Here is a 16,536-nt window from a genome sequence, read left to right on the forward strand (position 1 = left end):
GGTGGAAGACCGATAAACAATCTGAGATATGCTGACAACACAACACGGATGACAGAAACAAAGGAAGATATGGAATATCTGCTGGGGAAAGTCAGAGAAGAAAGTCGAAGGATGGGACTGGAACTAAACATGAAGAAAACCAAGATCATGTAAACTGATAACTTTGATAAATTAGAGCTCGATATAGAAGAATTTAATATTGCTTTGAGTATGAGGTGCCTTTGTGACCACTGATTTGACTAGCACTCAAGAAATATTACGCCATTTGGCCCTGGGCAAGACGGCTATGAAATCTCAAATATTCAAAAGCAAAGACTTTAGTGTTTATAGTTTTGTCAACTACGGTTGCGAAAGCTGGATTATCCAGAAACATGACAGAAGGAAGATTGACTAATTCAAAATATGGTGCTGGAGAAGAATCCTGCATGTGCCATGGGTAGCGAGACGGACTAACAAGTCAATCATAGAGAAAAATCAAACCAGAAATGCCCCTCAAAGCACAAATGATGCATTTGTCGTACTTTGGTCACACAGTTTGGATGGAAAGATCACAGGAAAAAATATATTAGGATTGGAAAGATCAAGGGTATAGGTGCAGAAGAAGACTGAAAATGAGATAAATTGAAACTTATTAAACTGATTACAACGACGACAGGACAGATGCTTGAGGATCTCATCTGACTAGCGCAAAACCAAATCCTTTCTTTAGTCTATCGAGTAACCAAGACTCGAATCCGAGCAAATGGGACATAACAACAACTTTATAATGTTGTGCAATTTAGTTTAACCACAATTACCACAACTCCCTTCAGAACATCACCAAAGCCACGCCTCCTCCAAAAAACATGAACGCATACAGCAGGGAGCAAACAAAAGCGTCACAAGAGGTGGCTTGAAACATCCTCATGTCCTAAAGCACATAACATTACAATAATAATGAACTTAAACAACTTAAAGAGCACTGAACTGTACCACCGGACTGCTGCAGATTAATTTCGGCGTTGATAGTTCCCATTGAAACCCATAAATAAATAAATCAAAAGAGTAACGAACTGCTCCGAGTATAAAATCACGGGTTTCTAAATGCTTCAAATGAATTTAGGCATCACAAAATCATATTCCACAATATAAAAAAATGACATTCATTTTTATATTTGCTAAAGGTTACACTTAACGGTGTTACATTTTTAATTACCTTGATGTGAGTGTTAGATAAAGGCAAACATAATCGAATGATAGAATAGGGAAAATAATAGGGGAAATGAGCAGGAACAGTTAAATATTGATTTTTGTTCCATTTGAAATTTTATAATACCAAAAAACCCTAAGAGAAACTAAGCAAAAATGTGACAATTAAGGTCAAGAGAAAGAATAAATCACTGTGATCCTCTTAATTGTAAAAACTCCATGATGTGCAAGGCTCCTTAACAATTACCATATACTTTAAAACAATTATTCCATATTAAATATAAAACCATTTTCATGCATATTTGTGAGGCATAAATGATTTAAGAGAACGAGAGCCGTAAAAAAGCTCCAGTCGTGCCATGAAATCAAACATAGTGCAGGTGGAAAGGCTTGTCACTGACAATTAGCTTTTATTTATACAACTCTATACACAGCAAATCTGATGGATGGAAATAATGAATTAAGACAAGACAGAGGGAAGGAACGCTGTGAGGAAGCTAAATAGTAACGGTAATGTAGGCAGATGGCTGATTGTCAGAATGAAAAGATGATTGGTGCCAATTGAAGCCAGCAATGCTAAGCAATTTTGTTTTGACAAAGAAAATGCTTGGTGTTAATGGGGTTCTGTCTCGTCTTCAATGGAGAAATTGCACCATATGCCTATTCGTTTTATCAGTGTGCACTATTCATAGCTAGAACTGTCAATTGTTTTCATTGCAACTGTATGCCACATTACATGAAAAATAGCCACATTTATTTGCTTTTGTGAAAATTGTTAAATGGCAGAATTGGCATCTGTTTATTCTGTTTAGCCTTTTCCCAGCCATTGGCTTCTCTCTCTGGCTGTAGTCTTATTTAGCCTCCTGTGCACTCCACATGAGCTTTCTCTTTAAACACCCACTTGGCAATGTTTCTCTTCAGCTATTTTCTTTTTTTTCTTCTCTAGAACAGAATAACCCACACATCACTCACAATTATCACCCACAATGCTAGATCTCCAGCACAATGAATCCATCAGCAGTCTGATTGCTTGGCGTATCTCGTTTTAGGCATTGTTTTCACGTTCCCTGAAACTGGCCTCTTCTCATTTTGATGATCCATGCACAGCTACACATTTTAAAGCGTGTAATTTGCAAAAGTAATGGGGCTTATTCATGAAACACAATCAGAGGAAATTTTGGTGTAATTTTCCATTTAATTGAATGCAACAGTTTATAGTTTCACAGGTTTTATGTGCAAGTTTATACAGATTTTTTTTTCTCTGCTCGCATTTCATGAACCATCCCAATGATTGTTTTCAAACCTCTTTCACAAACATTCAGTCTGCCTTTGGTCAACAAACAAATCCACTATGAATATTTGGTTTCTATCATTAGTGTTCACTAAAACTAAGGATGCAAGATATATCGGCCAACATATTGGTATCGGCCGATATATGTTCATTTTTAATGTTATCGTTATCGATCTAATAAGTAAATTAGGCTGATATAAAGCTTGATAATGTGTTTTTTCCAGCTGAGACACTTCAGATGTACACTGTCGGCCATGATGGTTTTGAATTGCTTGAAATATGGTTGGAATTACTTTGAAAAGGAAAACAGTTATTGTAAATGCAACATAGTTCTCTGTCATTTAGGCTACATAAAATAATAATGGAACACTACTGTAAAATAATGCTGTGAATTCTTTGTTCGCCTGTGTTTAGTGAGTTATTCTGACTAGCACGTAACTTAGTTCAAGATCACTAATGCATTCACGTCATTTTGTGCAGATATAAGTTGTAATATTATGTTAATGTTGCATCCATTATATGTGACCCTGGATCACAAAACCAGTCACAAGTCGCACGGTTATATTAGTGGCAATAGCCAACAATAGCTACATTATATGGGTCAAAATTATACATTTTTCTTGTATGCCAATAATCATTTGGATATTACGTAAAGATCATGTTCCATGAAGATAAAAAAAAATTTGCACCCTCAGATTCCAGATTTTTTAATAGTTTTATCTCTGCCAAATATTGTCCAATCCTAACAAAACATACATCAATTGAAAGCTTATTCAGCTTGCATATGATATATAAATCTCAATTTTATTAAAATGACCCATGTGACTGGTTTTATGGTCCAGGGTCACATATGATTAAATGTCATATAGGTTTCGTTGAGTTAATTAACCCGCAAAACAAATCGCTTCAGTTTACCGGTGGTCATTTAGCTTTTCAGCTTCAGCGTGCATTTTCTTTCTTTCTTGATAATATTTCACAATAACATGACTGCGTTTTTTGGAACAGAATTTTTTTTTTTACTCCTCTCCAATCACATACTCTGGATGGATGGCTCAAACAAACAGAATAATGTTTTGATTGCAACAGAAACAGTTTCCAGAAACAGAACATTAAATGTTTTAATGTGCAGTTACATTTACTGATATCATACATTTTTGTGGGAGAAATAGAGGAATCCATATGATTGGGATTTTCACGCAAGGTCAAAAAAAGATCCCACACAGATTTGGATCGTATTCAATTTGACCAACAAAAAGCTGCTTGCTTTTAAAAGAGACTTCTGTGTGAGCGGTCCCTCATGCATTTCATTAATGTAAACACACCTTTACTTATCATCATTATTCCAGCATATTAAGCTGATAGAAAAAAAATCCAAGACATTTAATGTATTGCTACATCAGGGATGCTCAATTTGCTCTTGGGGATCGAATTGCCTGCTCACTAGAGTTTAGACCCATATCTATTTAAACACACATGAACCCATTAATCGAGGTCTTTGTGTTTTCTTTAATAGAGGCAGGGTTAAACTTCAGCTCTGCAGGAAAGAAGATATCCAGGACCTGGGTTGAGCACCCTTGATCTAGATCATAAATTAGGTTGGATCACAGAGCTAATGTGTGTGTTGAGAGCCACTGCAGACTGTGCAGCGCTCAACCCCTGGGAACTCTAAGGTTGTACAAACCAGAGAAGCAAATCACCCCTAGATCAATACCTCGGCCTGAAGCCTGGTGAAGGGCTTGGAGGTAATATAAATCATTAAAAGCAAACATCTAGCCACAAATGGTAAACACGTGGGAGGACCAGAGACCAGCTCAACAGTGATCCAACGCTCAATGCTGGAACCACACTTGACCCTTGATCCTTAGAGTAAAATCATAAAACATACACACGAGGGGGAGGTGGGAGCCTCAAAGATATGGTTCCAGCTCGGGTTGTTTACCTGTGGAGAAACTAGCTAGCTGTATAGTGTGCTATCTCTGTCTATCCATAGTGATAGACCACACTGTAGGATTATAACCTTGAAATAAGAAATGTTCCTTAGTATTGGATAAGAAAGGGATGGTGTGGCGCGTGACGTCTAGCCCACTGCAAGATACACACATCTGTCAACTACAGAAGTCTTTAATTCATCAAAAATGACAGTTCTGTTATAATTTAGGCTTCTCACCCTTGTGTCGATCCAAAGCCATGTGTTCTTCTTATTGCAACTGTTGGATACAAAAAAAAAAAAAACTTTTTAGGAATGCCCTGGTCACTTTTCGATAATGAAATTTAATGAGGAGAAACTGCAATGCGCAAAGTACGCTTTCTAAATAAAAGAGCTCCATGATGTGCACAAGGCTCTTTAACAATTACTATATACTTTAAAACAATTATTCCATATTAAATATAAAACCATTTTCATGCAGATTTGTGAGGCATAAATGATTTAAGAGAACGAGAGCCGTAAAAAAGCTCCAGTCGTGCCATGAAATCAAACATAGTGCAGGTGGAAAGGCTTGTCACTGACAATTAGCTTTTATTTATACAACTCTATACACAGCAAATCTGATGGATGGAAATAATAAATTAAGACAAGACAGAGGGAAGGAACGCTGTGAGGAAGCTAAATAGTAACGGTAATGTAGGCAGATGGCTGATTGTCAGAATGAAAAGATGATTGGTGCCAATTGAAGCCAGCAATGCTAAGCATAGCTGATTTTTAGGTGAAACAAGTTCAAGTACTGGCTCGTGGACTTATTTTTAATCCCATATTTTCCTATCATAATAAAAGTAAAAAACTCCTAAATATATTTTGTTAGACTGGTGCCAGGTAAGCTCCATCAGCACACAAAATAAAATATGCATTTTTTTTTAGGCCACTTCATCAACACCTCTCATAATGAGAGTGGGGGAACGGATTCCGACAGCTGTTTTTTTTAAAGGGGGAACAGAATCCGACAGCAAAAAAACAGCCGTCGAAATCCGTTCCCCCTGTACTTTTTACACAAGGAGGATCGATCTTCTAATATCTATCAAAGTGTTGCTAATTATTAGGCCTGCACAGCCTAGTGGTCAATTCACTGACATATAGAGTTGGTGATTTTTAAGTGACACAAGTTTAAGTCCCGGCTCGTGGACTTTTTAATCCCATATTGTCCTATCATAATAAAAGTAAAAAACTCCTAAATATATTTCTTTAGACTGGTCCCAGGTAAGCTCCATCCCCACTAGAGGATGGATACCCGACCCAAGCCCGATGGGACCCGCCGGTACCCGACGGGCCGGGCCGGGCCGGGTTCGGACAGATATTTAGAAATGATGTTCGGGTTCGGGTCGGGCTCGGTCACGTCAGCGTGATAAGGCATTGAACATTTTAAATTTAAAACAGCTTATTATGTAGGTAGCCGATGTGCCTAATGCTTTCACTTGATGCAAACGTTCGTTTTTGTGATTAAAATACATGTAAAATATTACCGTAACATCCGTCTTCCTGTGTGCGGAAATTTGTTTATGTAGCCGTGACAACGAAACACGTGCATAATGTGCGCGCGCCAGGTGTAAAGAGCGCTTGTTGCTCCGCGCGCTGATGCGCTTGTCCTGTTGACATTTTCGACTGCCTTCCTACAGTTGCTTAATAAAAGCGGGCTTTCCACACAAACAAACGTACAATTGTCATTAGTATGAGAAAAAAATGGGATTTTAACTGCCGGTCTCAGGTCGGGCTCGAACATAAATATCTTTATGCCTGTCGGGCTCGGGTCGGGTTCGGTTACTGCTCTGTTGGACGCGGATTCCGACAGCTGGTTTTTTTACAGGGGGAAAAGAATCCGACGGCAATAAAAAACAGCCGTCGAAATCCGTTCCCCCTGTATTTTTTACACCAGAAGGATCTTCTAATATATATCAAAGTGCAACTAATTCTTAGGCCCCCATAGCCTAGTGGTCAATTCACTGACATGTAAAGCTGGCTATTTTTAGGTGACACAAGTTCAAGACCCGACTCGTGGACTTTTTTTAATCCCATATTTTCCTATCATAATAAAAGTAAAAAACTCCTAAATATATTTATTTAGACTGGTCCCAGGTCAGCTCCATCCCCACACAAAATAAAATATGCATTATTTAGGCCACTTCATCAACACCTATCATAATGGGAGTGGGGGAACGGATTCCGACAGCTGTTTTTTTTACAGGGGGAACAGAATCCGACGGCAAAAAAACAGCCGTCGAAATCCGTTCCCCCTGTATTTTTTACACAAGGAGGATCTTCTAATATCTAACAAAGTGCAGTTAATTCTTAGGCCCCCATAGCCTAGTGGTCAATTCACTGACCAGTAAAGTTGGTGATTTTTAGGTGAAACAAGTTCAAGTCCCAGCTCTTGGACTTTTTTTAATCCCATATTTTCCTATCATAATAAAAGTAAAAAACTCCTAAATATATTTCTATAGACTGATGCCAGGTAAGCTCCATATCCACACAAAATAAAATATGTATTTTCTAGGCCACTTCATCAACACCTATCATAATGGGAGTGGGGGAACGGATTCCGACAGCTGTTTTTTTTACAGGGGGAACAGAATCCGACGGCAAAAAAACAGCCGTCGAAATCCGTTCCCCCTGTACTTTTTACACCAGGAGGATCTTCTAATATCTGTCATAGTGGTGCTAATTTTTAGGCCCCCATAACCTATTGGTCAATTCACTGACATGTAAAGCTGGTGATTTTTAGGTGAAACAAGTTCAAGTCCTGGCTTGTGGACTTTTTTTAATCCCATATTTTCCTATCATAATAAAAGTCAAAAACTCCAAAATATATTTCAATGGACTGGTCCCAGGTAAGCTCCATCCACACAAAATAAAATATGTATTTTTTAGGCCACTTCATCAACACCTATCATAATGGGAGTGGGGGAACGGATTCCGACAGCTGTTTTTTTTACAGGGGGAACAGAATCCGACGGCAAAAAAACAGCCGTCGAAATCCGTTCCCCCTGTACTTTTTACACAAGGAGGAACTTCTAATATCTATCAAAGTGCTGCTAATTTTTAGGCCCCCATAGCCTAGTGGTCATTTCATTGAGATATAGATCTGGTGATTTTTAGGTGACACAAGTTCAAGTCCCGACTCGTTGACTTTTTTTAATTCCATATTTTCCTATCATAATAAAAGTAAAAAACTCCTAAATATATTTCCATAGACTGGTGCCAGGTAAGCTCCATCCCCACACAATATAAAATATGTATTTTATAGGTCACTTCATCAACACCTATCATAATGGGAGTGGGGGAACGGATTTCGACAGCTGTTTTTTTTTACAGGGGGAACAGAATCCGACGGCAAAAAAACAGCCGTCGAAATCCGTTCCCCCTGTATTTTTTACACAAGGAGGATCTTCTAATATCTATCAAAGTGCAGCTAATTCTTAATCCCACATAGCCTAGTGGTCAATTCACTGACCAGTAAAGTTGGTGATTTTTAGGTGAAACAAGTTCAAGTCCCACCTCTTGGACTTTTTTTAATCCCATATTTTCCTATCATAATAAAAGTAAAAAACTCCTAAATATATTTCTATAGACTGATGCCAGGTAAGCTCCATCCCCACACAAAATAAAATATGTATTTTTTAGGCCACTTCATCAACACCTATCATAATGGGAGTGGGGGAACGGATTCCGACAGCTGTTTTTTTTACAGGGGGAACAGAATCCGACGGCAAAAAAACAGCCGTCGAAATCCGTTCCCCCTGTACTTTTTACACCAGGAGGATCTTCTAATATCTATCAAAGTGCAGCTGATTCTTAGGCCCCCATAGCCTTGTGGTCAATTCACTGATATGTAAAGCTGGTGATTTTTAGGTGAAACAAGTTCAAGTCCTGGCTCGTGGACTTTTTTTAATCCCATATTTTCTTATCATAATAAAAGTAAAAAACTCCTAAATATATTTCTTTAGACTGGTCCCAGGTAAGCTCCATCCCCACACAAAATAAAATATGCATTTTTTAGGCCACTTCATCAACACCTATCATAATGGGAGTGGGGGAACGGATTCCGACAGCTGTTTTTTTTTACAGGGGGAACAGAATCCGACGGCAAAAAAACAGCCGTGTAAATCCGTTCCCCCTGTACTTTTTACACAAGGAGGAACTTCTAATATCTATCAAAGTGCTGTTAATTTTCAGGCCCCCATAGCCTAGTGGTCATTTCATTGAGATATAGAACTGGTGATTTTTAGGTGACACAAGTTCAAGTCCCGGCTCGTGGACTTTTTTTAATCCAATATTTTCCTATCATAATAAAAGTAAAAAACTCCTAAATATATTTCCATAGACTGGTGCCAGGTAAGCTCCATCCCCACACAATATAAAATATGTATTTTATAGGTCACTTCATCAACACCTCTCGGCAACAACGGATTCCGACAGCTGTTTTTTTTACAGGGGGAACAGAATCTGACGGCAAAAAAACAGCCGTCGAAATCCGTTCCCCCTGTATTTTTTACACCAGGAGGATCTTCTAATATCTATCAAAGTGCAACTAATTCTTAGGCCCCCACAGCCTAGTGGTCAATTCACTGACATGTAAAGCTGGTGATTTTTAGGTGAAACAAGTTCAAGTCCTGGCTCATGGACTTTTTTTAATCCCATATTTTCCTATCATAATAAAAGTAAAACAACTCCTAAATATATTCATTTAGACTGGTCCCATGTAAGCTCCATCCTCACACAAAATAAAATATAATTTTTTAGGCTACTTCATCAACACCTATCATAATAGGAGTGGTGGAACGGATTCCGACAGCTGTTTTTTTTACAGGGGGAACAGAATCCGACGGCAAAAAAACAGCCGTCGAAATCCGTTCCCCCTGTATTTTTTACACCAGGAGGATCTTCTAATATCTATCAAAGTGCAACTAATTCTTAGGCCCCCATAGCCTAGTGGTCAATTCACTGACATGTAAAGCTGGTGATTTTTAGATGAAACAAGTTCAAGTCCTGGCTCGTGGCCTTTTTTTAATCCCATATTTTCCTATCATAATAAAAGTAAAAAACTCCTAAATATATTTATTTAGACTGGTCCCAGGTAAGCTCCATCCCCACACAAAATAAAATATGTATTTTTTAGGCCACTTCATCAACACCTATCATAATGGGAGTGGGGGAACGGATTCCGACAGCTGTTTTTTTTACAGGGGGAACAGAATCCGACGGCAAAAAAACAGCCGTCGAAATCCGTTCCCCCTGTATTTCTTACACAAGGAGGATCTTCTAATATCTATCAAAGTGTTGCTAATAATTAGACCCCCATAGCCTAGTGGTCAATTCACTGACATGTAAAGCTGGTGATTTTTAGGTGAAACAAGTTCAAGTCCTGGCTCATGGACTTTTTTTAATCCCATATTTTCCTATCATAATAAAAGTAAAACAACTCCTAAATATATTCATTTAGACTGGTCCCATGTAAGCTCCATCCCCACACAAAATAAAATATATTTTTTTAGGCTACTTCATCAACACCTATCATAATGGGAGTGGTGGAACGGATTCCGACAGCTGTTTTTTTTACAGGGGGAACAGAATCCGACGGCAAAAAAACAGCCGTCGAAATCCGTTCCCCCTGTATTTTTTACACCAGGAGGATCTTCTAATATCTATCAAAGTGCAACTGATTCTTAGGTCCCCATAGCCTAGTGGTCAATTCAATGACCAGTAAAGCTGGTGATTTTTAGGTGAAACAAGTTCAAGTCCCGGCTCTTGGACTTTTTTTAATCCCATATTTTCCTATCATAATAAAAGTCAAAAACTCCAAAATATATTTAAATGGACTGGTCCCAGGTAAGCTCCATCCACACAAAATAAAATATGTATTTTTTAGGCCACTTCATCAACACCTATCATAATGGGAGTGGGGGAACGGATTCCGACAGCTGTTTTTTTTACAGGGGGAACAGAATCCGACGGCAAAAAAACAGCCGTCGAAATCCCTTCCCCCTGTATTTTTTACACCAGGAGGATCTTCTAATATCTATCAAAGTGCAACTGATTCTTAGGTCCCCATAGCCTAGTGGTCAATTCAATGACCAGTAAAGCTGGTGATTTTTAGGTGAAACAAGTTCAAGTCCCGGCTCTTGGACTTTTTTTAATCCCATATTTTCCTATCATAATAAAAGTAAAAAACTCCTAAATATATTTCTTTAGACTGGTCCCATGTAAGCTCCATCCCCACACAAAATAAAATATATTTTTTTAGGCTACTTCATCAACACCTATCATAATGGGAGTGGTGGAACGGATTCCGACAGCTGTTTTTTTTACAGGGGGAACAGAATTCGACGGCAAAAAAACAGCCGTCGAAATCCGTTCCCCCTGTATTTTTTACACCAGGAGGATCTTCTAATATCTATCAAAGTGCAACTGATTCTTAGGTCCCCATAGCCTAGTGGTCAATTCAATGACCAGTAAAGCTGGTGATTTTTAGGTGAAACAAGTTCAAGTCCCGGCTCTTGGACTTTTTTTAATCCCATATTTTCCTATCATAATAAAAGTCAAAAACTCCAAAATATATTTAAATGGACTGGTCCCAGGTAAGCTCCATCCACACAAAATAAAATATGTATTTTTTAGGCCACTTCATCAACACCTATCATAATGGGAGTGGGGGAACGGATTCCGACAGCTGTTTTTTTTACAGGGGGAACAGAATCCGACGGCAAAACAACAGCCGTCGAAATCCGTTCCCCTTGTACTTTTTACACAAGGAGGAACTTCTAATATCTATCAAAGTGCTGCTAATTTTTAGGCCCCCATAGCCTAGTGGTCATTTCATTGAGATATAGAACTGGTGATTTTTAGGTGACACAAGTTCAAGTCCCGGCTCGTTGACTTTTTTTAATCCCATATTTTCCTATCATAATAAAAGTAAAAAACTCCTAAATATATTTCCATAGACTGGTGCCAGGTAAGCTCCATCCCCACACAATATAAAATATGTATTTTATAGGTCACTTCATCAACACCTATCATAATGGGAGTGGGGGAACGGATTTCGACAGCTGTTTTTTTTTACAGGGGGAACAGAATCCGACGGCAAAAAAACAGCCGTCGAAATCCGTTCCCCCTGTATTTTTTACACAAGGAGGATCTTCTAATATCTATCAAAGTGCAGCTAATTCTTAATCCCACATAGCCTAGTGGTCAATTCACTGACCAGTAAAGTTGGTGATTTTTAGGTGAAACAAGTTCAAGTCCCACCTCTTGGACTTTTTTTAATCCCATATTTTCCTATCATAATAAAAGTAAAAAACTCCTAAATATATTTCTATAGACTGATGCCAGGTAAGCTCCATCCCCACACAAAATAAAATATGTATTTTTTAGGCCACTTCATCAACACCTATCATAATGGGAGTGGGGGAACGGATTCCGACAGCTGTTTTTTTTACAGGGGGAACAGAATCCGACGGCAAAAAAACAGCCGTCGAAATCCGTTCCCCCTGTACTTTTTACACCAGGAGGATCTTCTAATATCTATCAAAGTGCAGCTGATTCTTAGGCCCCCATAGCCTTGTGGTCAATTCACTGATATGTAAAGCTGGTGATTTTTAGGTGAAACAAGTTCAAGTCCTGGCTCGTGGACTTTTTTTAATCCCATATTTTCTTATAATAATAAAAGTAAAAAACTCCTAAATATATTTCTTTAGACTGGTCCCAGGTAAGCTCCATCCCCACGCAAAATAAAATATGCATTTTTTAGGCCACTTCATCAACACCTATCATAATGGGAGTGGGGGAACGGATTCCGACAGCTGTTTTTTTTTACAGGGGGAACAGAATCCGACGGCAAAAAAACAGCCGTGTAAATCCGTTCCCCCTGTACATTTTACACAAGGAGGAACTTCTAATATCTATCAAAGTGCTGTTAATTTTCAGGCCCCCATAGCCTAGTGGTCATTTCATTGAGATATAGAACTGGTGATTTTTAGGTGACACAAGTTCAAGTCCCGGCTCGTGGACTTTTTTTAATCCAATATTTTCCTATCATAATAAAAGTAAAAAACTCCTAAATATATTTCCATAGACTGGTGCCAGGTAAGCTCCATCCCCACACAATATAAAATATGTATTTTATAGGTCACTTCATCAACACCTTTCGGCAACAACGGATTCCGACAGTTGTTTTTTTTACAGGGGGAACAGAATCCGACGGCAAAAAAACAGCCGTCGAAATCCGTTCCCCCTGTATTTTTTACACCAGGAGGATCTTCTAATATCTATCAAAGTGCAACTAATTCTTAGGCCCCCACAGCCTAGTGGTCAATTCACTGACATGTAAAGCTGGTGATTTTTAGGTGAAACAAGTTCAAGTCCCAGCTCTTGGACTTTTTTTAATCCCATATTTTCCTATCATAATAAAAGTCAAAAACTCCTAAATATATTTCAATAGACTGGTGCCAGGTAAGCTCCATATCCACACAAAATAAAATATGTATTTTCTAGGCCACTTCATCAACACCTATCATAATGTGAGTGGGGGAACGGATTCCGACAGCTGTTTTTTTTACAGGGGGAACAGAATCCGACGGCAAAAAAACAGCCGTCGAAATCCGTTCCCCCTGTATTTTTTACACCAGGAGGATCTTCTAATATCTATCAAAGTGCAACTAAATCATAGGCCCCCATAGCCTAGTGGTCAATTCACTGACATGTAAAGCTGGTGATTTTTAGGTGAAACAAGTTCAAGTCCTGGCTTGTGGACTTTTTTTAATCCCATATTTTCCTATCATAATAAAAGTCAAAAACTCCTAAATATATTTCTTTAGACTGGTCCCAGGTAAGCTCCATCCCCACACAAAATAAAATATGTATTTTTTAGGCCACTTCATCAACACCTATCATAATGGGAGTGGGGGAACGGATTCCGACAGCTGTTTTTTTTACAGGGGGAACAGAATCCGACGGCAAAAAAACAGCCGTCGAAATCCGTTCCCCCTGTATTTTTTACACCAGGAGGATCTTCTAATATCTATCAAAGAGCAACTAATTCTTAGGCCCACATAGCCTAGTGGTCAATTCACTGACAAGTAAAGCTGGTGATTTTTAGGTGAAACAAGTTCAAGTCCCGGCTCTTGGACTTTTTTTAATCCCATATTTTCCTATCATAATAAAAGTAAAAAACTCCTAAATATATTTCTATAGACTGGTGCCAGGTAAGCTCCATATCCACACAAAATAAAATATGTATTTTCTAGGCCACTTCATCAACACCTATCATAATGGGAGTGGGGGAACGGATTCCGACAGCTGTTTTTTTTACAGGGGGAACAGAATCCGACGGCAAAAAAACAGCCGTCGAAATCCGTTCCCCCTGTATTTTTTACACCAGGAGGATCTTCTAATATCTATCAAAGTGCAACTAATTCTTAGGCCCCCATAGCCTAGTGGTCAATTCACTGACATGTAAAGCTGGTAATTTTTAGATGAAACAAGTTCAAGTCCTGGCTCGTGGACTTTTTTTAATCCCATATTTTCCTATCATAATAAAAGTAAAAAAACTCCTAAATATATTTATTTAGACTGGTCCCAGGTAAGCTCCATCCCCACACAAAATAAAATATACATTTTTCAGGCCACTTCATCAACACCTATCATAATGTGAGTGGAGGAATGGATTCCGACAACTGTTTTTTTTACAGGGGGAACAGAATCCGACGGCAAAAAAACAGCCGTCGAAATCCGTTCCCCCTGTATTTTTTACACCAGGAGGATCTTCTAATATCTATCAAAGTGGTGCTAATTCTTAGGCCCCCACAGCCTAGTGGTCAATTCACTGACATGTAAAGCTGGTGATTTTTAGGTGAAACAAGTTCAAGTCCCGGCTCTTGGACTTTTTTTAATCCCATATTTTCCTATCATAATAAAAGTAAAACAACTCCTAAATATATTCATTTAGACTGGTCCCATGTAAGCTCCATCCCCACACAAAATAAAATATATTTTTTTAGGCTACTTCATCAACACCTATCATAATGGGAGTGGTGGAACGGATTCCGACAGCTGTTTTTTTTACAGGGGGAACAGAATTCGACGGCAAAAAAACAGCCGTCGAAATCCGTTCCCCCTGTACTTTTTACACCAGGAGGATCTTCTAATATCTATCAAAGTGCAACTGATTCTTAGGTCCCCATAGCCTAGTGGTCAATTCAATGACCAGTAAAGCTGGTGATTTTTAGGTGAAACAAGTTCAAGTCCCGGCTCTTGGACTTTTTTTAATCCCATATTTTCCTATCATAATAAAAGTCAAAAACTCCAAAATATATTTAAATGGACTGGTCCCAGGTAAGCTCCATCCACACAAAATAAAATATGTATTTTTTAGGCCACTTCATCAACACCTATCATAATGGGAGTGGGGGAACGGATTCCGACAGCTGTTTTTTTTACAGGGGGAACAGAATCCGACGGCAAAAAAACAGCCGTCGAAATCCGTTCCCCTTGTACTTTTTACACAAGGAGGAACTTCTAATATCTATCAAAGTGCTGCTAATTTTTAGGCCCCCATAGCCTAGTGGTCATTTCATTGAGATATAGAACTGGTGATTTTTAGGTGACACAAGTTCAAGTCCCGGCTCGTGGACTTTTTTTAATCACATATTTTCCTATCATAATAAAAGTCAAAAACTCCAAAATATATTTCAATGGACTGGTCCCAGGTAAGCTCCATCCACACAAAATAAAATATGTATTTTTTAGGCCACTTCATCAACACCTATCATAATGGGAGTGGGGGAACGGATTCCGACAGCTGTTTTTTTTACAGGGGGAACAGAATCCGACGGCAAAAAAACAGCCGTCGAAATCCGTTCCCCCTGTATTTTTTACACAAGGAGGATCTTCTAATATCTATCAAAGTGCAGCTAATTCTTAATCCCACATAGCCTAGTGGTCAATTCACTGACCAGTAAAGTTGGTGATTTTTAGGTGAAACAAGTTCAAGTCCCACCTCTTGGACTTTTTTTAATCCCATATTTTCCTATCATAATAAAAGTAAAAAACTCCTAAATATATTTCTATAGACTGATGCCAGGTAAGCTCCATCCCCACACAAAATAAAATATGTATTTTTTAGGCCACTTCATCAACACCTATCATAATGGGAGTGGGGGAACGGATTCCGACAGCTGTTTTTTTTACAGGGGGAACAGAATCCGACGGCAAAAAAACAGCCGTGGAAATCCGTTCCCCCTGTACTTTTTACACCAGGAGGATCTTCTAATATCTATCAAAGTGCAGCTGATTCTTAGGCCCCCATAGCCTTGTGGTCAATTCACTGATATGTAAAGCTGGTGATTTTTAGGTGAAACAAGTTCAAGTCCTGGCTCGTGGACTTTTTTTAATCCCATATTTTCTTATCATAATAAAAGTAAAAAACTCCTAAATATATTTCTTTAGACTGGTCCCAGGTAAGCTCCATCCCCACACAAAATAAAATATGCATTTTTTAGGCCACTTCATCAACACCTATCATAATGGGAGTGGGGGAACGGATTCCGACAGCTGTTTTTTTTTACAGGGGGAACAGAATCCGACGGCAAAAAAACAGCCGTGTAAATCCGTTCCCCCTGTACTTTTTACACAAGGAGGAACTTCTAATATCTATCAAAGTGCTGTTAATTTTCAGGCCCCCATAGCCTAGTGGTCATTTCATTGAGATATAGAACTGGTGATTTTTAGGTGACACAAGTTCAAGTCCCGGCTCGTGGACTTTTTTTAATCCAATATTTTCCTATCATAATAAAAGTAAAAAACTCCTAAATATATTTCCATAGACTGGTGCCAGGTAAGCTCCATCCCCACACAATATAAAATATGTATTTTATAGGTCACTTCATCAACACCTCTCGGCAACAACGGATTCCGACAGTTGTTTTTTTTACAGGGGGAACAGAATCCGACGGCAAAAAAACAGCCGTCGAAATCCGTTCCCCCTGTATTTTTTACACCAGGAGGATCTTCTAATATCTATCAAAGAGCAACTAATTCTTAGGCCCCCACAGCCTAGTGGTCAATTCACTGACAT

Source organism: Phoxinus phoxinus (genome assembly GCF_949152265.1).
Source record: "Phoxinus phoxinus genome assembly, chromosome: 18".
Taxonomy (NCBI): domain Eukaryota; kingdom Metazoa; phylum Chordata; class Actinopteri; order Cypriniformes; family Leuciscidae; genus Phoxinus; species Phoxinus phoxinus.